We start from the raw sequence: 27,730 nt of genomic DNA, 5'->3' as shown, positions 1-27,730 counted from the left end.
TGTTTTTGTTTTTAAATATGTAATGTTACATAAAAAAAAAAAGCTTGTGTCCATTGAGAGCCCATTCCCCTAGCCTTCTAGACCAAACTCTGAATCAGGGCCAATTTCATAGGCCTGCCCCCTGTGCAGTCATACAGGGCGCTGTGCTCAGAGAGGTCCACACTACACAGGGAACTATATTCAGTATCCTGTGACAAACCATGATGGAAAAGAATGTGAAAAAGAATGTGTGTATGTACACACACACACACACACACACACACACACACACGTATAACTGAATCACTTTGTTTATACAACATTGTAAATCAACTATACTTGAAAATATATTTTATTATTTTTAAAAACTATTAATTTGGCTGCATCAGGTCTTAGCTGGGGCATGCAGAATCTTCGCTGCCTTGTGCAGGATCTTTGAGTTTTAGCATGCAGGATCTTTAGTTACAGCCTGTGAACTTTTCACTGATACATGTGAGATTAGTTCCCTGATGAGGGATCAAACCCAGGCCCCCTGCATTGGGAGCATGGAGTCTTAGCCACTGGACCAAGCAAGTCCTCAAATTTTAAAAAATATAAATAATAAAGGTGCACCCATGATTTAGTGCTCTGCTGTTACTTTCTTGAAATTCTTAGTAATTTGATTTTTGACCTTGTGTTTGGTAGAGGAAGTCTGGTGGGACAGTGGATGGGCACGTGGGCAGAGGAGATAGGCTGTATTTCCCATATGATCTGTCTCTACTGCTCAGTGCCACCACTCAAGCAAGTAACATTTGCACTGCCCCATGAACCCAGAATTCTGGTGGGACTATGTGCATGGGAGTTTAGTGGGACTCAAAGCAACTACGGGGTGACTGTCTTACATCTGTGACTAAGGAAGAAAGGGCACAAACATCCTGGAGAGATCAGGCTCCCCATTCAAACTAGATCTACTTGAGAAAAGAAGGAGCATCTAAGAAAGCACGAGTGACCAAGGAACCCTATGGAACCCATATCCTTTCCTACTCATTTATTCTCCTGTATTAATAAACTACTGTTGCTGAAAATGAAGACATAGATGGAAAGGGAAAAACACGTCATTCCTACTCCTTTCTTTTCTACCTGAAGGTAGAGAGTACTGGTAGAAGGTGTGTGTATGTCAAGAAGCAAAATAGAAATGGTTGAGTTAATTTGGCACAGGCTTTCCATTGTTCTGGTAAGAATGAAATACAAATGTATATATACTGGTTATAAAATAGGACTTACATAATTTTGGTGATTCTTCATAGGCGTTAAAAGCTTTTGTATTTGCATTTCAAACTGGCCTTGCACAATATAAAGATGGATAGTAAAACTAATGCTAAGAATTGTAAATTTTAATTTTTCTTTACTTAGAATGGCATTAAAGAGCAAGTAAAGAACACCGTGGTGCCTGAGAGAGACCATGGAAAAAAGGAACAAGCTTTATATTTTAGGACCCTTAGCACTTTTTTTCTGCTTTGTGTGGCTTTTCATTTCGCACTGGGCCACATGGATGGTGTAGCCAGTCCTGCTCAGGCTATCTAGGACCCAAGAACCCCTTGCCTAAAGTGTTCTTACTCCTCTTCCAGATCTTTTCCTCAGATGCATCTTCTTGCGGGCAGCCTGCCTCATTTCTCTGTGCACCCCTAGGTGAGGGGAGCTGAGCCGTTGGCACAGCTCTGGAAAGAGCTGGAACTTGCAGGCAGGGACACACTGTAGGCCGCTATGTTTGGGTTGTTCGTTACATGGCAAGAGAAAACAAGAACACAGACATTGTCTTCTTCTTTTCTGTTTCCTTCACTAAACTCTGAGTGTACGTGGCCCCTTGTTTCCCATTATGTTTCCACCTCCTAGCGCAGAGCGGGATTCAGACTAGATACTTGATAAATTAGTGAATGAATGAATGAACAAACGTGAACAGGAAAGTCCCTGCCTTCCATCATGTAACATCTGCAGTGGGCAAACCATGAGGTTAAATTAGATTGTAGGTACTTTTTTTTTAAAAAATGAATGACTGAATAAAGATAAGGGGCTATAGGCTCATAGAAAAGGGGCCCTCGACTCAGCTTTGTTAGTGTCTAAGTCAGCAGTCTTCAGTGTTAGGTGAACATGAGAATTATGTAGGATTTTTTTTTTATTATTGGAGGATAATAGCTTTAAAGTGATATGGTGGTCTCTGCCATACATCAGTGAGAATCAGTAATAATATTATATATATATATATATATATATACACACACACACACACACATGCACACGCACACACACACACATATCCCCTCCCTCTTGAGCCAAGCTGAGTAATTACAATTTAATTGGTCAGTGCTGGATCAATTAAAATTAGACTTCCTGGGCATGGCACCCAGATAGCAACATTTTTCTAAAGCTTTGCAAGTGATTCCAAGATGAAGCCCAAGCTGAGGACCACAGGTCTAGACTGGGTTATGAAAGATGCACAGAATCGAGGCAAAAGGTGGTAGGGGCAGCCAGGGTGGGACGATGACATAGCAAGAGAAGAGAAAGTGGACCGGAGGGTAAGGAACTTCATATTCCTTGGGTCTCATTTATCTCACCTGTAAAATAGGGCTAAGAATATTGAGTTCATGGGGTTGTTGTAAGGATTAAAGAGTTGATGCCTGTGAAGTGCCCAGTTCATAAGAGATGTCCAATAATACAGAAGTTAGAGGTTTCATGTGTGCAGTGCTTGGGGATTTGTGTTTTCTGTGAATGTTGTTTGGAGTGTGGAGAATCTACCCACACTTCTGAGCATTTCTCCAAGAGGCCAAGGGCATGCTGAAGGGCTCCTTGCAAGTCGTGTCTAGAAGCAGAAGCCAAAGCTTTCTCCCAAGGCTCAACAGGTTCCTAGCCTCTTTGTGTTTCCTGGTGGCGAGATTCCTTATAAATAATTAGTTTCTGCTCTATTCTTAACATTTTTCTCTTTGTTAACCTGATTTTCAACTTAGCTCCTCTGCCTCAGCTCAGTACATTCCATCTGTGTTCTTTAAATAAAATAAAATAAAAACAAGGAAAGGCATTTCCATCAGCATTTCTCAACAGCCTGAATGACTCTGGCATGTTTCATTTTGGTTTGGGGTCCAGGGATGGGATGTGGGGGGTTCAGAGGGTCATGCAGTTGAGTGTGTATAAACAGGATGAAGTGCATGGATCCCAGGCAACAATTTGTGCTAAATCCTTTGATCCAAACCTTCTAGGATTCAGTTGAGTGAGTTGGGCCAGCCCAAATCTAAAGGACTGAGATGCATGCAGATTCCCTGGTAGGCCAAGATGGTGCCTGTTTTTGTTCAGTCACCAGTCATGTTCGACTCTCTGTGACCCCATGGACTGCAGCACCCCAGGCTCCTCTGTCCTCCACTATCCCACATAGTGGGATATGTCCATTCATGTCCATTGTGTCAGGGATGTTATTAACCATCTCATTCTCTTCTGCCCCCTTCTCTTTTTGCCCTCAATCTTTCTCAGCATCAGGGTCTTTTCCAGTGAGTTGGCTCTTCACATCAAGTGGACAAAGTTTATTGGAGTTTCAGCTGCAGCATCAGTCCTTCCAATGAATATTCAGGGTTGATTTCCTTTAGGATTGACTGCTTTGATCTCCTTGCAGTCCAGGTGACTCTCAAGAGTCTTCTCCAGCACCACGATTTGAAAGCATCAGTTCTTTGGTGCTCAGCCTTCTTTATGGTCCAACTCTCACATCCATACATGACTACTGGAAAACCATAGCCTTGACTAGATGGACCTTTGTTGGCAAAGTGATGTCTCTGCTTTTTAATATGCTGTCTAGGTTTGCCATAGCTTTCCTTCAAGTGTCTTTTAATTTCATGGCTGCAGTCACTGTCTATGGTGATTTTGGAGCCATACAAAAGAAAATCTGTCACTACTTCCACTTTTTCTGCTTCTATTTGCCATTAAGTGATGGGACCACATGCCATGATCTTAGATTTTTAAATGTTAAATTTCAAGCCAGTTTTTTTCACCCTCCTCTTTCACTCTCATCAAGAGGCTCTTTAGTTCCTCTTCACTTTCTGCCATTAGAGTGGTATCATCTACATATCTGAGGTTGTTGATGATTCTCCCAGCAATCTTGATTCCAGCTTGTACTTCATCCAGCCTACCATATCACATGATGTACTCTGCATAGAAGTTAAATAAGCATGGTGACAATATACAACCTTGTCATACTCCTTTCCCAATTTGGAACCAGTCTGTTGTTCCATGTCTGGTTCTAACTGTTACTTCTTGACCTACATACAGGTTTCTCAGGAGACAGGTAAGGTCATCTGGCATTCCCATCTCATTAAGAATTTTCTAGTTTGTTATGATCGACACAGTCAAAGGCTTTACCATAGTCAGTGAAGCAGAAGTGTATGTTTTTTGAAGTCACTTCCTTTCTCCATGATCCAATGAATGTTGGCAGTTCCGTCTCTGGTTCCTCTGCCTTTTCTAAACCCAGCTGTACATCTGGAAGTTCTTGGTTCATGTACTGCTGAAATCTAGCTTGAAGGATTTTGAGCATAACCTTGCTAGTGTGTGAAATGAGCACAGTATGGTAGTTTGAACATTTTTTGGCATTGCCCTTTCTTGGGGTAGGAATTAAAACTGACCTTTTCCAATCCTATGGCCACTACTGAGTTGTCCACATTTGCTGACATATTGAGTGCAGCACTTTAACAGCACCATCTTTTAGGATTTTTAACTAGCTTAGCTGAAATTCCATCACCTCCACTAGCTTTGTTCATAGGAATACTTCCTAAGGCCCACTTCACTACACACTCCAAGATGTCTGGCTCTAGGTGAGTGATCACACCATTGTGGTTATTCGAATCATTAGGATCTTTCTTGTACAGTTCTTTTGTATATTGTTGCCATCTCTTCTTAATCTCTTCTGCTTCTGTTAGGACCTTACTGTTTCATGCCCATCTTTGTATGAAATGTTCCCTTGATATCTCCAATTTTCTTTAAGAGATCTCTAGTCTTTCCCATTCTGTTGTCTTCCTCTATTTCTTTGCATTGTTCACTTAAGAATGCTTTCCTATCTCTCCTTGCTATTCTCTGGAACTCTGCATTCAGTTAAGTATATCTTTCCCTTTCTCCCTTGTCTTTTGCTTCTCTTCTGTCCTCGGCTATTTGTAAAGCTTCCTCAGACAACTACTTTGCCTTCTTGCATTTATTTTTCTTTGGGATAGTTTTGGTCACTGCCTTCTGTACAGTGTTATGAACTTCTGTCCATAGTTCTTCACACACTCTGTCTACCAGATCTAATCCCTTGAATCTATTGGTCACCTCCATGGTATAATCATAGGGGATTTGATTTAGGTCATACCTGAATGGCCCAGTGGTTTCCCCTACTTTCTTCAATATAAGCCTGAATTTTGCAATAAGGAGCTGATGATCAGAGCCACAGTCAGCTCCAGGTCTTGTTTTTACTGACTGTATAGAGCTTCTCCATCTTTGACTGCAAGGAACATTATCAGTCTGATTTTGGTATTGACCATCTGGTGATGTCCATGTGTAGAGTCGTCTCTTGTGTTGTTGGAAAAGGGTGTTTGCTGTGACTAGTGTATTCTCTGGACAAAACTCTGTTAGTCTTTGCCTTGCTTCATTTTGTAGTCTAAGACCAAACTTACCTGTTATTCCAGGTATGTCTTGGCTTCCTACTTTTGCATTCCAATCCCCTATGATGAAAAGGACATCTGCTTTTGGTGTTAGTACTAAAAGATGTTGTAGGTCTCTGTAGAACCTGTCAAGTCCAGCTTCAGAATCAGTGGTTGGGCCATACACTTCAATTACTGTGATGTTGAATGGTTTGCCTTGAAAACAAACCTAGATCATTCTGTCATTTTTGAGATTGTATCCAAGTATTGCATTTCAGACTCTTTTGTTGACTATGAGGACTACTCCATTTCTTCTAAGGAATTCTTGCCTACAGTAGCAGATATAATAGTCATCTGAATTAAATTTGCCCCATTCCTGTTCATTTTAGTTCACTGATTTCCTAAAATGTCGATGTTCAATCTTGCCATCTCGTGATTGACCATGTCCAATTTACCTTGATTCATGGACTTAACATTCCAGGTTCCTATGCAATACTGTTCTTTATAGCATCAGATTTTTCTTTCATCACCAGACACATCTATAAGTGAGTGTCATTTCCACTTAGGCCCAGCCACTCCATTCTTTCTGGAACTGTTAGTAATTGTCCTCCACTCTTCCCTAGTAATAAATTGGACACCTTTTGACCTGGGGAGCTCATCTTCCAGTGTCATATCTTTTTGCATTTTCATACTGTTCGTGGGGTTTTCAAGGCAAACGAATACTGGAGTAATTTGTTATTCTCTCCTCCAGTGGACCACATTTTGTCAGAACTCTTGACTTTGACCCATCTGTTTTGGGTGGCCCTGCATGGAATGGCTCATAGCTTCACTGAGTTACACAAGCCCCTTCGCCATAAGACTGTGACCCATGAAGCGGGGAAGATGGTCCCTGTGCTGTGTGCTTAGTCGCTCAGTTGTGTCCAACTCTTTGTGACCCCATGGACTGTAGCCCGCCAGGCTCCTCTGTCCATGGGGATTCTCCAGGCAAGAATACTGGAGTGAGTTGCCATGCCCTCCTCTAGGGGATCTTCCCAACCCAGGGATCGAACCCAGGTCTCCCACATTGCAGACGGATTCTTTGTCATCTGAACTGGAGACAGTTTGGGCAGTGCTTCTTAAGCTATCTGTGGTCAATTATCAGATATTAAAAAAAATTTCAGCCAGTAGCTTATTGATACTTTTGAAAAATTACAATAGAACTAAAACACTATGAAAATAAAGACATAAAATCCAAGCTTGTTTTATTAGATTCAAGAGCCATCAATTATGTTTCAATAAATAGAATCAAAGCAAATATAAAGATCAAAAGAATTACAGAAACCACACATTTATGAAAGTATGCACATAGGTGATTAATATAATTGCTATTATGTCTGTTTGTAATTCCACAAAAAACCCAAAAGTTGAGTGAAGTAATTCCTCATATTAAATGCCTATGTACATTTTTAAATGAACATTATGTGTATATCAATATTTGAATTTTCAGTGTTACAAACGAGTTTTCACTTCTTGCTTGTTAAGTAATCTAGAGACCACTACTCATGGGGCATGATGCATATCTAAAATGTTTATGTTTTGTTTTAATAACACTCATAGTAAAGAGACCAGTCTTATGTACAAGTGGTGATGAAAGTAGAACAAGTTATTTTAAGGCAGTTTCAGCAAGCTCAGGATATTATAATCCAAAGTGAACTAAGTAATGCTGTATTTGGGCTTCCCTGGTGCCATGAACAGTAAAGAATCTGCCTGTGATGCAGGAGACCCAGGTTTAATCCCTGGGTTGGGAATATCCGCTGGAGAAGGAAATGTCAACCCACTCCAATATTCTTGCTTGGAAAATCCCCTGGACAGAGGAGACTGGCGGGCTATAGTCCGTGTGGTCACGAAGAGTCTGATACAACTGAGGGACTAACGATACTGTATTTACAGAATGTGTCTTCAATCTCTCCTCAGCACCTAGTTCTAATAATTAATCTTATAAAGTACAATTGAGTTCAGATTATCTTTTTATGAAAGAGAGATTAAAGATTCATTAATTTCTTGTGTGTGAAATTTTCTGAAGGAAAATAAAATGCAAAATGTTCTATCAGATTGATAAGGTATTCAGTGAAAACTTTTTGCAGAATTAGTAATATTAAGAGCCTTGCCTAAGTCAATGATAATTGTTAAATTATGGAATATGTCATAAAAATATGTAAAACCTTTGTTCTTCCAAGGTTCTAACTTTCCTTTCAGTTTTCAGAGCTTGTCTGTCACTGAAAACCACATTGTACTGTGTCCTTGCATGGGGTAATTACAGAGCTTTGATTACAAATATACTGAAAATATAACACAAAAATATCAAACTGTCTAATTTGTATCTTTAAAAAGTTGGTTTAAACTGATTTCTGTTTTAATTTTTTTAAGATTATTATTTTTTGGCCATGCCATTCAGCATGTGGAATTGCAGGCACACCCTCTGCAGTGGAAGCATGGAGTCCTAACACTGGACTTCCAGGGAAGGTCCCCAAACTGCTTTCTTTTCCTGCAGAAACACTGAGAATTTATTCTGTAGTTCAGACATTCTCAGCAGAACTTTCTTCTTGATTATCATCATACCCAGCATGCAATAATCATTATTTACATTCAACTTATATGGTATCACAAAATATAGAGCATAATCTGAAATGTAATACATTAGCTTTTAGTAATTCTCAGATTTTACATCAGTAAGCAGACTGTTGAGTGCCACTGACATTATTTTCATGGCAGTGTTTTCTTGATGAAGGTAAACACGTTGATTTATGTTCTGGGGACATCCTAATCTGAGTAACTACTCAGAAGATTTTCTTATAATTGCAGCTGAGCCATCATAGTGTTACTTCTATTGGAAACCTAAACTTTCAGCCACATTGGTTGGCAGTGTTTTATCACTTGAAACATTTGTCTATGTAGTTATACAGTGCAGGGCTAGTCTTATTTTTAGTAATGATGTTGAAAAAAATTCTTCCTTAGTATTTCCTTTATATTGAAATTGTATAAGTGTAAAAAAAAACTGCTATTTTAACTGTTTGTTAGTACTGTAAAGTTGCATTGAAGAACATTTTGCAAGCTTTATGTTTTCTATGAGTTGAAAGAAAGTGAAACTGTCACTCAGTCGTGTCCAACTCTTTGTGACCCCAAGGACTGTAGCCTACCAGGCTTCTCTGTCCATGGGATTTTCCAGGCAAGAATTCTGGAGTGGGTTGCTATTTCTGTGAATTGGTCCTTAGCATACCAGCCCATTCCTATCTTTGCTGTCTAGTTGCTAATCATGTCTGACTCTTTAGCGATCCCATGGTCTGTAGCCTGCCAGGCTCCTGCATCCATGGAATTCTTCAGACGAGAATACTAGAGTATGTTGCTTTTTTCTCCTCCAGGGATCTTCCCAACCTAGGGATCGAATCCACATCTCCTGCTTTGGCAGGCAGATTCTTTACCACTGAGCTATCTGGGAAGCCTATTCCTGTCTTTGGAAAGTGATACTTGAACTACCTTCTTTACCACTAACTCCATCCAGCATTCCAAGCAAAACCTTTATTGTATCTCACTAATGCCTTGGCAGTAGTCAATGAATTTTCATTCTTAACAAACTTAAGGGATATTCTATAATAAGAAACTTGCATGGCACTAACGTTTCAGTTCAGTCACTCAGTCATGTCCAACTCTTTGCAACCCCATGGACTGCAGCATGCCAGGCTTCCCTGTCCATCACCAACTCCAAAATTACAACTTGCTGCTGAACAACCATCAACAGGAGAATGTTGGATCCAACCAAAAAAAGATAACCACATCCAAGAGCAAAGGAGAAGCCCCAGCAAGATGGTAGGAGGGGCAAAATTGCATTTAGAATCAAACCCCATACCCGCCAGAGATGCTCAGAGGCCTCGAACAAAACTTGTGCACACCAGGACCCAGAGACCCCACAGAGACTGAGCCAGAACTGCGTTTGAGTGTCTCCTGTGGAGGTACAGGTCAGCAGTGGACTGCTGCAGGGGCAGGGGCTCTGGGTGCAATAGACCTGGGTATGGCATAAACCCTCTTGGAGGAGGTCGCCACTAACCCCACCATAGAGCCACCAGAACTTACACAGGACTGGGGAAACAAACTCTTGGAGGGTACAAACAAAAGCTTATGCACACCAGGACCCAGGAGAAAGGAGCAGTGATCCCACAAGAGACTGACCCAGACTTGCCTATGAGTGTCCAGGAGTCTTCGGCAGAGGTGTGGGTTGGTGGTGTAGGGTAGGGGGCACTGAGTGCAGCAGTGCATGCATGGGACCTTTTGAAGGATGTCACCATCATCTGCATTACCTCAACCATAGTTTGGCCTCAGGTCAAACAACAGGGAGGGAACACAGCCCCGCCCATCAGCAGAAAATTGGATTAAAGATTTACTGAGCATGGCCCTGCCCATCAGAACAAGACTCAGTTTCCCCCTCAAGTCAGTGTCTTCCATCAGGAAGCTCCCATAAGCCTCTTATTCTTCTCCATCAGAGGGTAGACAGAATGAAAACCACAATCACGGAAAACTAACCAATCTGATCACATGGACCACAGCCTTGTCTAACTCAATGAAACTATGAGCCGTGTTGTGTAGGGCCACCCAAGACAGACGGGTTATGGTGGAGAGTTCTGACAAAATGTAGTCTGCAGGAGAAAAGAATGGTAAACCACTTCAGTATTCTCGCCTTGAGAACCCCATGAACTAATGTTTATATGTGAAAGTTGAATATATGCTTCTTTCAACTTTTTATTACAATACTGTTTCTTTCAGAGTTGTTTTTTTTTTTTTTTTGGTCTTGAACTTATTTCTTTTTTTTAATTGAAGTACTGAAGATTGAAGATTTACAGTATTTTAGTTTCAGATGTGCAGCATGATTTGGGTTTTTGTGGGGTTTTTGCAGATTATATTCCATTATAGTTTATTATAAGATACTGGGTTTGTAATGCCCAGTGCTATACAGTAAATTCTTGTTGCTTATCTATTTTGTGTAATTTGTATCTGTTAATCTCATCTGCTTAATTTGTCCCTCCTCACCTCCCTCTCCCCTTTGATAAGCATAAGTTTGCTTTTTTATGTTAGTGAGTGTTTCCATTTTGTATATAGATTTGTATTACTTTTTAGATTCTACATATGTGTTATCATTAAGTATTTTTTTCTCTGGCTTGTTTCACTAAGCGTAGTACCTCCAAGTCCATCCACATTGCTGTAATTTTCTGCATGTGTACCCAGGAGTGGAATTGCTGGATCATATGGTAATTCTATTTTTAGCATTTTAAGGAACCTCCATACTGTTTTCCATAGTGGCTGCACCAATTTACATTCCCACCAACAGTGTAGGAGGATTCCGTTTTCTCCACATCCTCACCAACATTTATTATTTGTAGGCTTTTGTTGATAGTCTTTCTAACCAGCATGAGGTAATAGCTTATTGTAGTTTTGCTTTGCATTTCTGTGATTAGTGATGTTGAGCATCTTTTCATGTGCTTTTGGCCATCTGTATGTCTTCTTTAGGCTTCCCTAGAGGCTTATTCATAAAGAATCTGCCTGCCAATGCAGAAGAACCATGTTCAATCCCTGGGTCAGGAAGATCCCCTGGAGAAGGAAAGGGCAACCCACTCCAGTATACTTGTCTGGAGAATTCAATGGACAGAGGAGCCTGGCTGGCTATAGTCCATGGGGTCACAAAAGAGTTGGACACAACTTAGTGACTAAACGACTACAACATGTCTTTGGGAAAATGTCAATATATGTCTTTTGCCAGTCTGTTTTATTGCATTGTTTGGGGTTTTTCTTTTTGTGATTGAGTTGTATGAGCTATTTGTATATTTTGGAAATTAAGTCCTTGCTGGTCACATCGTTTGCAAATATTTTCTCCCATCTCTGGGTTGTCTTTTGGTTTTGTCTATGGTTTCCTTTGCTGTGCAAAAGCTTTTAAGTTTGATTAGGCCCCATTTATTTATTTTTGCTTTTATTTCTTTTGCTTTTGGAGACTGATGTAAGAAAACAGTGCTACAATTTATATCAAAGAATGTTCTCCTATGTTCTCTCCTAGGAATTTTATGGTGTGTCATTTCTTACATTTAGGTCTTTAAACTCTTTTGAGTTTATTTTTGTATAAGATGTAAGGGAAAGTCCCAATTTCATTCCTCTACATATAGCTGTCTGGCTTTCTCAACACTACTTGTTGAAGATACTATCTTCTCTTCATTGTATATTCTTGCCTCCTTTGTCATAGATTAATTGACCATAGGCATGTGAGGTTGCTTCTAGGCTCTGTGTGTGTTCTATTAATTTTTGTGTCTGTATTTGTGCCAGTACCATGCTGCTTTGTAGTATAATCTGAAGTCCGGAAGGGTTGTACCTCCAGCTTTGTTCTTTTCCCTCAGGATTCTTTGGCAATTTCAGGTCTTTTGTGGTTCCATATAAATTTTAGTATTATTTGTTCTAGTTATCTGAAAAATGTCATGGATATTTTTATAGCGATTGCATTCAGTTCGGTTCAGTCACTCAGTCGTGTCCAACTCTTTGCAACCCCATGAACAGCAGCACGCCAGGCCTCCCCATCTATCACCAACTCCCGGAGTCCACCCAAACCCACGTCCATTGAGTCGGTGATGCCATCCAACCATCTCATCCTCTGTGGTCCCCTTCTCCTCCTGCCCTCAATCTTTCCCAGCATCAGGGTCTTTTCAAATGAGTCAGCTCTTCACATCAGGTGGCCAAAGTATTGGAGTTTCAGCCTCAACATCAGCCCTTCCAGTGAACACCCAGGACTGATCTCCTTTAGGATGGACTGGTTGGATCTCCTTGCAGTCCAAGGGACTCTCAAGAGTCTTCTCCAACACCACAGTTCAAAAGCGTCAATTCTTCGGCCCTCAGCTTTCTTAATAGTCCAACTCTCACATCTATACATGACTACTGGAAAAACCATAGCCTTGACTAGATGGACCTTTGTTGGCAAAGTAATGTCTCTGCTTTTGAATATGCTATCTAGGTTGGTCATAACTTTCCTTCCAAGGAGCAAGCGTCTTTTAATTTCATGGCTGCAATCACCATCTGCAGTGATTTTGGAGCCCCCCCAAAATAAAGTCTGACACTGTTTCCACTGTTTCCCCATCTATTTGCCATGAAGTGATGGGACTGGATGCCATGATCTTAGTTTTCTGAATGTTGAGTTTTAAGCCAGCTTTTTCACTCTCCTCTTTCACTTTCATCAAGAGGCTCTTTAGTTCTTCACTTTCTGCCTTAAGGGTGGTGTCATCTGCATATCTGAGATTGCGTAAATCTGTAGATTTCTTTGGGTAGAATGGCCATTTTAACTATATTAATTCTTCCAATCCAAGAGCATGAAATAGCTTTCCATTTCTTTTAATCACCTTCAGTTTTCTTTATTATTCCTATTTTGCAATTTTAAGGAATCTCCACTGCCTCCATTGACATCTTTTCATGTGTTTTGTTAATTTTCGTTGGAGTTGAGCTGCAGAAGTTGCTTCATATTTTTCTTGTTAAAGAGATTGTCTTTTACTCCATTGTATATTCTTGCCTATTGGCTAGATAGGGATTGCATTGAATTTGTAAATTGCTTTTGGGTAGTATACTCATTTTTGATTTCTTTCATCAGTGTTTTATAGTTTTCAATATATAGGTCTTTCAGCTCCTTGCTTAAGTTCATTCTTAGGTATTTTATTTTTGATATAATTTTGAATGGGCTTTTTTTTTTTTTTACTTTTTCTGCTAGTTCATTATTAGTGTATAGAGATGCAATTTGTATGTACTCAGTTGTGTCCAACTCTTTGCGACCCCATGGACTGTAGCCTGCCAGGCTCCTCTGTCCACGGAATTCTCCAGACAAGAATAATGGAGTGGGTTGCTATTCCCTTTTCCAGGGGATCTTCCTGACCCAGGGATCGAACCTGTACCTCCTGCATTGGCAGGTGGATTCTTTAGCACTGAGTTTACCTGGGAAGCCCATAGAAATGCAGTAGATTTTTGTATATTAATCTTGTGTCCTGCTACCTTTGTGAACGTATTAGTTTTTTTTAAATTAATTAATATATTTGGCTGCAACAGGTCTTAATTGCAGTACCTGGGGTCTTCATTGTGTCATGTGGAATCTTTTGTTGTGGCATGAGGGCTCTGTAGTTGTGGCATGTGGACTTAGTTGCTCTGTGGCATGTAGGATCTTAGTTCCCCAACCAGGAATCACACTGCATCCCCTGCATTGCAAGGCAGATTTGTAATCACTGGACCACCAGGGAAGTCCCTGGATGCATTAGTTCTAGTAGTTTTTTTAATTAAAAATTTTTATTTTTAGAATTTTATATTGGAATATAGTTGATTTATGATATTGTCTTAGTTTCAGGTGTATAGCAAAGTGATTTGGTTATCCATATACATACATCTATTCTTTTTCAGATTCTTTTCCCATGTAGATTATTACAGAGTAGTGAGTAGAGTTTCCTGTGCTATATAGAAGGTCCTGGCTAATTATCTGTTTTATATATAGTAGTGCATATATGTTAATCCCAGCTTCCTAATTTATCCTTTTCCCTTACCTCTTTTCCCATTTGGTAACTATAAGTTTGCTTTATAAGTCTGTGCGTTTGTTTCTGTTGTGTAAATAAGTTGATTTGTATTGTGTTTTAAGATTCCACATATAAGTGATATTATACGGTACTTGTCTTTGTCTGACTTTACTTAAAATGGTAATCTCTAGATCTTTCCATGTTGCTGCAAATGGCATTATTTCATTCCTTTTTAATGGCTTGGCTGAGTAATATTCCTTTGTATATATGTATTTATGTGCATATATATATACACACACACACCATATTTTCTTCCTCCATTCATCTGTTGATGGACCTCTAGTTGATATCCTGGCTATTTTATATTGTTAAGAGTGCTGCAGTGAACATTATGTATGTGTATGTGTTAGCTGCTCAGTTGTATCTGACTCTTTATGACCTCATGGACTGTAGCCTTCCTCTGTCCATGGGATTCTTCAGGCAAGAAAGCTGGAATGGCTTGCGTAGTGAACATTGGGGTGCATGTATTTTTCGAAGTATGATTTTTTCCAGTTACATGCCCAAGAGTGGGATTGCTGGATCATATGGTAAAGAGTCTTCCTGCGGTGTGGGAGACCCGAGTTTGATCCCTGGGTCCAGAAGATCCCCTGGAGAAGGACCTGGCAACCCACTCCAGTACTCTTCCCTGGAAAATCCCATGAACGGAGGAGCCTGGTGGGCTACAGTTCATGGGGTCACAAAGAGTCAGACATGAATGAGCAACTTCACTTTCATTTTTCACATGGTAGTGCTAGTTTTAGTTTTTTAAAGAAACTTGATACTGTTCTCCAGTTGGCATTCCTACCAACAGTGTAGCAAGATTCCCTTTTCTCCACACCCTCTCCAGCATTTGTTTGTAGACTTTTTGATGATGGCCATTCTCACTAGTGTGATACCTCATTGTAGTTTTTTTGATTTGCATTTCTCTAATATTAGTGAAGTTGAGCATCTTTTCACGTGCTTTTTAACCATCTGTGTGTTTTCTTTGAGAAACATATACTTAGATCTTCTGCCTGTTTTTTGATTGAGTTGTTTGTTTTCTAGTTCTAATAATTTTTGTGTGGAAACTTAAGGGTTCTCTATATAGAATATCATGTCACCTACAATAGTGACAGTTTTACCTCTTCCCTTCCACTTTGGATATCTTTTATATTATTTATTTATTTATTTTGGGTCTCATTGCTGTGGCTAGGACTTCCAGTACTCTGTTGATTAGGAATGGGAAGAATGGGCATCCTTGTCTCGTTCTTGAATTTAGCAGAGAGGTTTTCAGCTTTGAATATTATGTTGAATGTTATGTTGGCTGTGGGTTTGTCATAAATGGCGTTTATTATGTTGAGATATGTTCCCTCTCTACCCACTTTAATAAGTTTTTTTAATCATGAATAGATGTTGAATTTTGTGAAATGCCTTTTCTGCATCTGTTGAGATGATCATGTGGTTTTTTCCTTTCTTTTGTTGATGTAGTATATCACATTGATTGATTTGCCTTTGATAAGGCAAGCAGCATCACTAGCACAGAGCTTAGTACTTAGTAAATGGTGATTCTTATCACAATTAGTTCATGATTATTTAGTATTACCCTTCAGGAGACTAAAATTCCTTTATTTGGGGGTGTTCATTACAAATGCATGTATGCACACAGATATGTGTGTACTCATAAATGCCCATGTACACGCTTGCCTTCAAATATACTCATACTCATATGTCATAGACATTTTGTTTGGATTAAGCCAACTCTTTCTAGAACACATGTTCTTTTGAATTCATAATCACTTGAAGGTCCAGAGAAGAGGGAGTTAGATTGGTTTGGGGGTAGAATAGGATGAAATGAGAAGCTACCAAATTGGGAACTATCAAAAGGCCCAGACCAGGATTTGATTCTGCCCCAAATCTCTGTGCATTTAACGCGACTGATTTTTCTCTTCCTTTGTTAAGTGTCACTTGTTTCTTTTGATCCTGCCAGATGTATTACACTTGGCAGAAGCCATGGAAGAAAGTATATCAGAGAAGTGAGAACTGTTGTCGTCAACTAATCTTCACAGTTGATGTTTTCTCAAACATTCAGCTGACCTTCACTACCTTTTCATGAGTAACTTACACTTATAAAATTGTATACACAGTGTGATAAAGCTTTCTTTTAAAAAAACAGTATAGATGTCTACAGAAAGAAAATGGTTATTTTAGACTGGTGGAATTATGAGTATTTTCCAAGTTTCTTCTAACAATATGTATTTTTAAAAATAATCAGAAGCAGCCAAGTAGTGTTTCTTTTTTTTTTTTTTTACAAAGAAAGAAAATAACCTAATCTTAGTAATATGAAGACGCTTGTTCTTCTGTGCTTTCATTGTCATCATGAGGGATGTGGAGGAATGGAATTTATTGGTTTGGGGGTTGTTTTGAGAATTCTCTCTTGGATTTTATCTCGACATTCTCTGAAAAACTCTTACATGAATTTACTACTCAGATTGCTTTACTGGTTTATTATTAGACCATCCTCCTCTAAACTTGGCTGGAAATCAAAGGCCCATCCAGATAAGAATCTCCACAATGTGCATTTTTCAGAGCAAGTCAGAAGCTGTTTTGTTTTAACACTCAAAGAAAGCTTTTGTATTTTCAATTTCAAGTGCTCTGCAGTAAACCAACAGTCTATATAGATCATACAAAAGGGTCATATGTTTGTTTGAGCCAGCTTCTAGGCAGGAAAAAATACCATGGAGGAACAGCACCTATTTAAACAATGAACTGACAGCTACTGGCCCATTACATCCCTCCATGAAGCCAACTCCTGCTCCTTCCAATTTCACTGGGGTCCGTAGATACTACTCTCTGTGGCTGAGCGGGTGATGATGGGCTGTGTTCCAGTAGCACCTGCTCTTATAAGAGCAGTACCTTTTATCGAAGAACTCTCACATCGCGTCCTTTATACGGAAGAAAAACAGCGCTGGCTTGGAAAGGGAAAAGAAAATCTATACCTATTTCAAGTTCCGAATTGGCATTTAAGTCCTTGTAGAGATAGAACTAAAAACTTGGAGCTCTGGATTTTGACTCTATTCTCATCGCCATTCTCAGGAGTATCAGGATCCACCCTTTGCTAAATTTTAAACCAGATAGACCTCACAGCTTGCTAAGTTAAGTGCTTATTTAACGATGTCTGCCTTAAAAAAAAAAAATCTTTCTGGTGATAGTCATAAAGAAGCAACATGAAAGAATGCTTTCTTCAGCTTCTGCTTCAGGAAACCACAATCCTCTTCATTTTTTTTTTCTTGTATTGGAGTCAGGTGTCCATAATCATCCACCCCTTTGAACAGCCCAGGGCTTTGGTCCAGGGTTCTGCTGGAGGAGAGTAAAAAGGCTGAGGTGAAGACAAGCCTTTGATTCTTTTTATCAAGGTCTTTCCTCACCTTTGATTTTATTCCCTGCCGAATTGCTCTTTTCCTTCAGTCCCTTAGTATGTCTTCCTTTGGGGTCTCTGGTTTAGATAGTTGGTTGATGTTTCCATCAGTGTTTGGGGCTACTGCTTGCCCTGATCACACCTCAGATTTGCCACATTTTTTTAATTTTATTTTTTACTGCACCACACGGCATGTGGGATGTTAGTTCCCTGACCAGGGATTGAACCCGCACCCCCTGTAGGAGAAACGTGGAGTCTTAACCACTGAACTGTCATTTTATTCCCTTAGATCTGCCAAATGTTGCTTGCTTTCTCAGTTCTGAAACCCGTCACCTGCCTTCACCTCTGATCCTGAATAACTGCCCTTCTACATTCCTAGACACACCTTTAACCCGCCCCTGCCTCTGCCTAGGCTGAGCCTAAGTTTCAGCTCGACCAGTTTGAACTGAGCCAGACAATCAATTCAATTTACATTAAAAAAAAATAAGCCCCACTAGTTCTTCAATACAATGGATTTAATTTTTTCATAGTTAATGAGCAATTTTTTATTAATTGTGATTAACTTTGTTTTAAGATATTTTGTTTGTTTATTTTTGACTGCGCTGGGTCTTTGTTGCTTTCTCTAGTTGTGGTGAGCAGGGGCTTCTCCAGTCGTGCTGCTCAAGCTTCTCACTGTGGTGGTTTCTCTTCTTGTGGAGCACGGGATGTAGGGTGCATGGGCTCTAGTGGCTGTGGCGCAGGAGATGAGTAGTTGTGGTTTGTGGGCTCTAGAGCATAGGCTCAGTAGTTATGGTGCATGGGCTTAGCTGCCCTGCAGCTTGTGGGATCTTCCTGGATCAGGAACTGAACCTGTGTCCCCTGCACTGCAAGGCAGATTCTTAACCCCTGGACTACCAGGGAAGCTCATGAGCAAATTTTTGATTGCACAAAATGATAAAGTCAGAACATAAAATTGGTCCTGTCTCACACAGCATCCTTTTTGTTAGCTTCTCCTCCACTAGAAGAATGGTACATAAATTTGGTAGATGTAGTGAATAAGCATTTTTAATTTAAAGTTTCATAGTGTGACTTCTAACCAGAAAGAGGCTACCTCCTTTCATCAGATGGAGAGGACAGTAGAGGCAATAGTTTAATAGGCATGGCAGGGGAAACTTAAAATCGATGCTATGGTACCTTTAGTAAGTCATCTTTCCATTGCCTAAAATCATCTGAAACCCAGTTCATATATTCTGTTTAGTAGCTATTGGCTTTTGAGCGCTTCTTCTTCAGGACAGGTATTGATGTCTTAAGATCAGGCATGTCTCCTCTCTTACTTGTGCCTTTCACAACAATATCTGGCACCAAACTCAGGGCCCAGCAAGTCTCCCAAAGTCACTGAATTGAAGTCATGGTTGACCTGAAGAAGGAAGAGTCTTACACTGAAAGATACAGATTCATGCACAGGAATGAAAGAAGATGTAAATAGGACCTGAGCGGAAATGCCTCAAAGGGAACCTTCAGCAACTCAGAATAGATCGATGTTGTGTCACTTTGACTGTGGGGAAAGCAAATCAAATAGGTTTAGTATTCAAAGAGCCACTTAAAACATTAAAGCTTCTACTAAGTAAATCCAGCATAATATGTTTACCAAAAAACTCATAAGGCATCAGATGGCAAAGTAACATGATAAGATTCATTAGACCTACTTCATCCATCCAGAATGAGATGAAGTGTGGAGCAGTTTATCTGGACGTGGAGGGTACCCAGCCTTGTCTGTATCAGACAGAAACATTCAAAGCAATGAGATAAATGCAAACACTGTGAAACATTCTCTATGTATCATCAGAATATAGAACAACATAAGTTATAGGAAAAAAATTCTGAACGAAGTCTGAACTACTACCACTGTCAAAATGCTGACATTGATTTTATTCACTTCTTGAGATCTAAATTGGAAAATCAAAAAGGATCAGATTGCACACAGTTCTTCATGATATGCTGTAATCAAAGACAACATAGGGCTAGAACTACAATGCATAATGGAAGATCTTGAAGGATGGAATTTGCTGATTCTGGGATGGAAAAATAAGCTGCCATTATCAGAGTGAGTTTTGTCCCACAACTTAGTGATTTATTACTCATGTTGCCAATTCACAGATCATTGTCACGTCACTCAGACAAATCTGAAGCTTTGTGAAGAATAATGAAAAGGAAAGACCTAAACTTACAAAATTATGTGCACATAAAGAAAGGGACGGAGAAGGCAATGGCACCCCACTCCAGTACTCTTGCCTGGAAAATCCCATGGACGGAGGAGCCTGGTGGGCTGCAGTCCATGCGGTCCCTGAGGGTCGGACATGACTGAGCGACTTCACTTTCACTTTTCACTTTCATGCGTTGGGGAAGGAAATGGCAACCCACTCCAGTGTTCTTGCCTGGAGCATCCCAGGGACGGGGAGCCTGGTGGGCTGCCATCTATGGGGTCGCACAGAGTCGGACACGACTGAAGTGACTTAGCAGCAGCAGCAAAGAAAGGGAAGGCTAATTCACTATCAAGTGGCTTTTATCTTTACTTAAAAAATACAGAGGAACAAAGACGTGATTCTTCTCTGCAGTTATACATATAAGGAGGTTGCTTAAAATTTTAAACAAATTAGGTTTCATAGAGAAAATAGAGATGCTGCAGTGATATCGGAGAGCATGTCAGATGGTTCTCTGTTAGTTAATGCATTAGGGTCAGGAGTCTGTAAACTACTAAGAGGGTTAGTTTTTTTTTATGTTCTCTTTCCCCCTCCCCTTTAAAAAAGTTGAAGTATGTTGATTTACAATGTTGTGTTACTTTTAGGTGTACAGCAAAGTAATTGCATACTACATACATATATATCTTCTGTTACAGATTATTACAAAATACTGAGCATATTTCCCTGTACTATACAGTAGATCTTTGTTGGTTATCTATTTTATATATGGCAGTGTGTATCTGTTAATCCTAAACTCCTAATTTATCCTCCACCCCTTCTAGTAAGAGGGGTTTTGACATTTGTGTATATGGTTGCAAAAGTTTTTTTAGAAGAATGGGAACTCATGACATGTGACAATTATAGGAAGAGTTCGGTGTCCATAAATAAAGTTCTATTCACACACAGCCACGCCTATGCATTTACAGATGGTCTATGGTGACTTTCATGCTACAATAGCAGAGTTTAGTTGGGAGAGACTATATGGTCTGAAAATACTAAATCCATTTATTATCTGGCCCTTTATAGGAAAAAATTGGCAACCCCTGTACTGTAACAATGTATGACATTGTTCAATCACTCAGTCCCATCAGTCATGTCTGACTCTTGGTGACTTCATGAGCTGTAGCACACCAGGCTTCCATGTCCTTCACCATCTCCTGGGGCTTGCTCAGACTCATGTCCATTCAGTGATGCCATCCAACCATCTTGGCCTCTGTCACCCCTTCTCCTCCTGCCCTCAGTCTTTCTCAGCATCAGGGTCTTTTCCAGTGAGTCAGCTCTTCACATCAGGTGAAGTGAAGTCACTCAGTCGTGTCTGACCCCATGGACTGTAGCCTACCAGGCTCCTCTGTCCATGGAATTTTCCAGGCAAGAGTACTGGAGTGGGTTGCAATTTCCTTCTCCAGAGGATCTTCCCCACCCAGGGATCGAACCCGGGTCTCCTGCGTTGCAGGCAGACGCTTTACCATCTGAGCCACCAGGGAAGCCCCTGGTGGACATATCTAAACCTAGAAAGAGGACATGTTTAGAAAGAGACTGGAACTTCATATAACTTTACATCTGAAGAAAAAAATATCTACTACACAGATACACTTATCTCTATGTACACACAAAGGGGCTCCCATAGATGACCCATAAAGGCAGCTAATACATCTCATGGGTGCTTTTGATAGTGGAGTAAATTCACATATTGCTTGAAAAGCTACTTATAAGAAGAGATTCGCATTTGGAACAGAGTCCCTTGTTGGTTTTCTCCATTCTCTTTATGACTGGGATAAATGGGCTGGATTGGACTGAGCTGTTTCACAAGACCTACACAGCAAGCAGAAATACCAGCATTAGATCTTTTCAAACTTAAATAGATTGAATGTCACCGGTACCGATGAGAACCTAATAATTCCTAGCAACTTGCAACATTAAAAAAATTGGCAGCCTTCTTGATACCAACCATCTCACTCCCACACTCCAGGATGCACATAAGGTTGTATGTTTTCCGACTACTTGAGGACTTGGCCAGAGAGAAAATAGAGCATGCGCCAGAAAATATATTGTTGAATTTCCTGGTTATGGCTTTCTTATTTTAGACAGCTCAAGTATAAATGCAATCTTGACCTTTATATGTGTGAAAAATATACAATATAAGCAATAAACAAGCAGCCAAGCATTATATTTCTAGTTGAGTCTGCTACTGTCTTGTAGCATGTTGATTTGCTAAATATAATTTGTAGTGTTGCTATTGGACAGAAAGTCACTGCTCACAAGCAGGCTCCCTGAGTAAAACTGTCAGGTAAAATAAAATCTTTAGTACAGAAACAAATACATTAAAAAAGTCTTAACTTGTTGTCTGCATGAATGACCCTGGGAATAAAACAGTTAGTGCATGGATGAAATTGATAAGTCATCTGCTAATATGGAATTTTATTGGGTTGGAATAGTGTGACTCCTTTCTGGAACCCAATTACTTAAGAGGCAAGCAGCTGTGGGAAGCGAGGATTAGAAACAATCCCTATTTTTCATGGGATGAAGAAGGAGGTTTGTGTTTGGAAGACTCTGGACAAAGTGGTTAATTGCAAAAAAGGCCACAACCCATACTCCCCACCTCTACCTGTACATCCTTTGTAAGTTAACTTTACTGCTCCTCCCACAAGTGAAAGTGTTAACTGCTCAGTCGTGTCTGACTATTTGTGACCCCATGGACTGTAGCCCACCAAAATCCTCTGTCCATGGAATGCTCCAGGCAAAAATACTGGAGTGGGTTGCCATTCCCTTCTCCATGGGACTTTCCCGATGCAGGAACTGAACCTAGGTATCTTGCATTGTAAGCAGATTCTTTACCATTTGAGCCACCAGGGAAGCCCTGGATCTAGTTCCCTGACCAGGGATCAACCCTTGGCCCTCTGTATTGGGAGCTTAGAGTCTTAACCACTGGACCACCAGGGATGTCCCTCCCATCCCTGCATCTATTTTCCTACCCCTTGAACCTGAGCTTAGCCATAGGATACAACAGAATCTTTTTTAAAAATGTGAATTTTATACTGGAGTATAGTTGATTAACAATGGTGTGTACGTTTCAGCTGTACAGCAAAGTGACTCAGTTATCCATATACATATATCCGCTCTTTTTCAGGATGCTTCCCCATGTAGTTTATTACAGAATATTGAGTAGAGTTCCCTGTGCTATCTAGTAGGTCCTTATTGATTACCTGTTTTATATATAGTGGTATGTTTTGTTAATCCCAGACTCCTATGCTATCCCTCCCCCCACCTTTCCTGTTTTCTATGAGAATCATCACTAGCCCCTACCTTGTGAAGCTGCCCTCTCCTTGCCACCCTGAGTTAACTGTGTGAAGAAGCTCAGGCTAGCCTGCTGGAGTCCATGGAACAGAAATGAACCATCCCACCTGTGGCCCCTGAGACCAGCCACCCTGCCAACTACTAGACAGGTGACTGAGACCATACTAGGCAGCCCAGACTGGAAGAACCTCTCAGCTGACACCCAGAATCAGGAGAATGAACCAATGCTTATTAGTTCAAGCCACTAAATTTTTTTAAATTAATTAATTTATTTATTTTAATTGAAGGCTAATTACTTTATTGTAGTGGTTTTTGCCATACATTGACATGAATCAGCCATGGGTGTACATGTGTTCTCATTCCTGAACCCCCCTCCCTCCCCATTCCATCCCTCAGGGTCATCCCAGTGCACCAGCCCTGAGCACCCTGTCTCATGCATCGAACCTGGACCTGCAGTCTATTTCACATGTGATAATATACATGTTTCAATGCTATTCTCTCAGATCATCCCACCCTCACCTTCTCCCACAGAGTCCAAAAGTCTGTTCTTTACATCTGTGTCTCTTTTGCTGTCTCACATATAGGGTCATCGTTACCATCTTTGTAAATTCCATATATATCCATTAATACACTGTATTGGTGTTTTTCTTTCTGGCTTACTTCACTCTGTATAATAGGCTGCAGTTTCATCCACCTCATTAGAACTGATTCAAATGTATTCTTTTTAATGGCTGACTAATACTCCATTGTGTATGTACCACAGCTTTCTTATCCATTCGTCTGCTGATGGACATCTAGGTTGCTTCCATGTCCTGGCTATTGTAAACAGTGCTGCGATGAACATTGGGGTACACATGTCTCTTTCAATTCTGGTTTCCTCGGTGTGTATGCCCAGCAGTGGGATTGTTGGGTTGTATGGCAGTTCCATTTCCAGTTTTTTAAGGACTCTCCACACTGTTCTCCATAGTGGCTGTCCTAGTTTACATTCCCACCAACAGTGTAAGAGGGTTCCCTTTTCTCCGCACCCTCTCCAGCATTTTAATGGCTTGTTATGCAGCAAAAGTTAGAGTAGGTGCTGAGGTCCTGGGTCCTGAGTGACTCCTGCATGGGAGGTCCAACCAACCACACTGCTTTTGCCAAGAATGTGCCTGACCGTGAGGGCCGTTACATTCAAGTCTTCTGAAGGCTGATTGGTGGCACACTGATTGCTGGGGCTTGTTTATGGGGTCCAGGGTTACCTTAGGTCACACGGGATGATGCACAGTCCTAGGGGACCTTCTAGTGCTGGCAGCCACTTTGGTGAAGGCTCTTAAAATGCTGGTTGCTGTGGGCTTCCTGCTGGAATGGCTCAGGTCTGAAGCTGGGGCAGCCCCTGGAGCTTCCCACCAGCTGAAGAGTTCTTTGTACTCCACAGTCTCTAAGGGCCCTCTGATATTTACATATCTTTGCTGGACTTCTCCTGACTCTAGGGAGAATTTTGGAGATAGTCCCAGAAACTCCAAGGACAGGGAAAAAGACATAAAGCCATGCGCAGGCTTGAGGTGGGGGTGGGATACCAGGGTCTCTGGAGGCAAACGGTGCTCATGAAGGAGTTTGGCAGGCCCCAGAGGGCAGGCGTTTTCATTGATGGCCTGGGTGGATTCGGCCACAAATTAGCTCTGCATCCTGACCAATAAAAAAGCAAGTTCACTTTTTTAGGTCTCAGTTTCCAAATCTATTTAGGGAGAACTGGATTGGATGGTACTTGACTGTCTTTCCTGGGATTCATCTCCCAGACTGCACCGTGTCCTCCTCCAGCCCTCACTTGGTTTGACTTTGTGCCGTCATCCCCGGACCCAGAGTTGTGATTTTGAGGAAGAAGTGAGGCAGGCCCATTTCAGGATGAGAATACAAGCCATGTGCACAGATTTTATTAAGAGCTTGCCCAACTGATATTAAGTGACTTCTGACAGGAGTATGGCTAAAAGAGACCAAGGAATTGCTGTGGGGGGGGGGGGGCGGTGTGCGGGAAGAGGGAGCAAGCAGCCCAAGAGGAAGTCTGGGAAGAGGGCCTGATCTATCATTTTGCCTTGTAAATAATCCGCAGAGGGGCTCTCTACCTGACCCCGCCCACTGATCAACTGATCTTGCAGCAGCGCACGAAGACTTCAACCTATGGTTTTTACTTAATTTATCTTCCTCTGTGAATTTTGTTATCCTAACACAATTTTTGATTTCCACACTGCATTAGTGCACTACTCTCAGTTTTGCAAGGGTTTTGTTTTGTTTTTTAATGGGGTAAGGTGGTTAAAAAAAACACACGACTATTTAAAAACATCATGGTTTAACTCAAGGCTGAAGTATTTTTTTATACTAAATGCTGACTAACTGTTCAAAAGTCATCAGTGGCTTCTCATCGATCCTAGTTCCAGTCGCCTGAAGGTCACTTTGGAATGGCCTTTCTGGCTGGCCTCAACTCCCATCACTCTCACCATCAACTAGCCCTATTTGTTGTCCTTGAAGTACTCCAAGATTGTCCCCACCTCATACCTTTTCCCTGGCTCTTCTCTGGGCCTGAAATGCTCCTGCCCCAGGTCTTGTGGTTTACTGCTCTCTTGGGAATAAGGACTTTTAAAAAATTGAAGTATGTGTGTGTGTGCTAAGTCACTTCAGTCATATCTGTCTCTTTGCGACCCCGTGGACTGTAGCCCACCAGGTTCCTCTGTCCATGGGATTCTCCAGGCAAGAGTACTGGAGTGGGGTGCCATGCCCTTCTCCAGGGCATCTTCCTGACCCAGGAATCAAACCCAGGTCTCTTATGTCTCCTGCACTGGCAGGTGGATCTTTGCCACTAGTGCCACCTGGGACGCCCAGTTGATTTTCAGTGTTGTACTAATTAGTGCTGAACCGCAAAGTGATTTAGTCATACTCACACACACACACACACATATATATATATATTCTTTTTTAAAAAATGTGTTCTTTTCCATCACCATTTATCATAGGATGTTGAATACAGTTCTCCCTGTGCTATACAGTAGGGCCTTTTTATCCACCCTGTATGTAAAAGCTCACATCAGCTAACCTTGGCCTCCCACTCCACCCCTCTGCCAACCCCAACCTCCATCCAAATGGGAACCATCAGTCTGTTCTCTGTGTCCATGATTCTGTTTCTGTTTGTAGATGGGTTCATTTATGTCATAGTTTAGATTCCACATATAAGTGATATCATATGGTATTTGTCTTTCTTATTCTGACTGACTTCACTTAGCATGATAACCTCTAGTTGCAGCCATGTTGCTTGCAAGTGGCATATCATTCTTTTGGGGGGGATGCTGATAGTATTCCATTGTATATGTGTAGCATATCTTCTTTATCCATTCATCTCTCAATGGACATGTAGGTATTTTCCATGTCTTGTGCATAGGAGTGCATGTATCTTTTTTGAATTACAGTTTTGTCTAGGTATATGCCCAGGACTTGGATGATTGGATCATATGCTGATTTTCCTTTTAGTTTTCTGAAGAACCTCCATACTATTTTCCACAATGGCTGCACCACCTTACATTCCCAGCAACAGTGTAGGAAAGGAAACAAGGATTTCACAGACTCTCCAGAATGTTCTAATATGCAACTAGAGTTTAGAATAACTGAGCTAGAGTCTCATTTCAGGTCAAAGCCCCTTGAACTTCCATATTGGTGGAAACCACCTCGAGGTCTTGATTGCATGCAGATTCTGATGCAGGAGTGGGGAGGAGTTCAAGAGTCTGCATTTCTAAGGATGGTGAATCCCCTAAGGCAAGGGAATGTACTTCCATCTGTGCCAACTGCAGACTAGGTGCCCTGTGAGTATTTGCTGCTCACAAGCTTCCCAGTTGCCACGTTTCCTTTCATGGCCCTGTGCCACCTCCAGTAGGTGTGATGACCTAAAATACGATGGGATGTGTGACCTGATCAAGATGTCAGGCCTATGGACATTATAAAAGGACTTTAAATGGGTAAACCTTTTGTATGAAGTCCTTCCATTCTGGAGCCATAGCAATGTGATCCTGGGCCAAGAACGACGCTTTCATCTCTCCTGCTATGATAAAATGGGCTCTTGGTCTTCAGATTCTTCCCCAGGGCTATTATCATCCCCTCAGTCTTGCTGGGTTTGACATGAAGTGAGGCAGACTTCAGCCAGAGTGGTTTTCTGAGGGGGAAAAAATGGGAAAGTAAAGCTGCTGCTCTCCTTTTTGGTTTCCAGTATCCTCTGTATGGTCATAAATAGCCCTGATTCCTGACATCCATACCACAAAACTAGATTTCCAGGTCTCTGTCCGTCCTGTCAACAACTTCATCAGTTGCCTTTATAACATCTTCTTCTGAAGGCTTCTTTGTGCCACTTTATATATGTTCCCCTGCCCAGACTGTCCTCACCCAAAAGACATCCCTCAGGCATCCATCCCGCTTAGCCAGCTGCTAAAGCTAAAACAAAGTCACCCCTGGTCTGGCCCCATCTTACTCCAGCAGAGCCGATAATTTCACTCCAGGAGGGCTACATCTTCTCTCCTTGCCATGGAATTTCTCCCTAATGAGGTTAACAGGGGTATTGTTGTTTCGGGGTTTGCTGACAGGAGGAGGATTTATCCTCTCCTCTACTCCTTTTCC

At 41.0% G+C, this 27,730-nt stretch overlaps 1 non-coding gene across 1 annotated transcript; it reads right to left on the bottom strand.

Annotated features, from left to right (window-relative positions):
- Positions 1-21,219: 21,219 nt before the first annotated feature.
- Positions 21,220-21,291, bottom strand: TRNAC-GCA (transfer RNA cysteine (anticodon GCA)). Its single transcript has one exon. It is a non-coding gene; the product is annotated as a tRNA-Cys (tRNA).
- Positions 21,292-27,730: the final 6,439 nt, after the last annotated feature.

This window comes from Ovis aries, chromosome X, assembly GCF_016772045.2.
Source record: "Ovis aries strain OAR_USU_Benz2616 breed Rambouillet chromosome X, ARS-UI_Ramb_v3.0, whole genome shotgun sequence".
NCBI classification, from domain to species: Eukaryota; Metazoa; Chordata; class Mammalia; order Artiodactyla; family Bovidae; genus Ovis; species Ovis aries.
The sequence above is the reverse complement of the archived record's forward strand: the minus strand, read 5'-3'. Positions and strand labels throughout refer to the sequence as shown.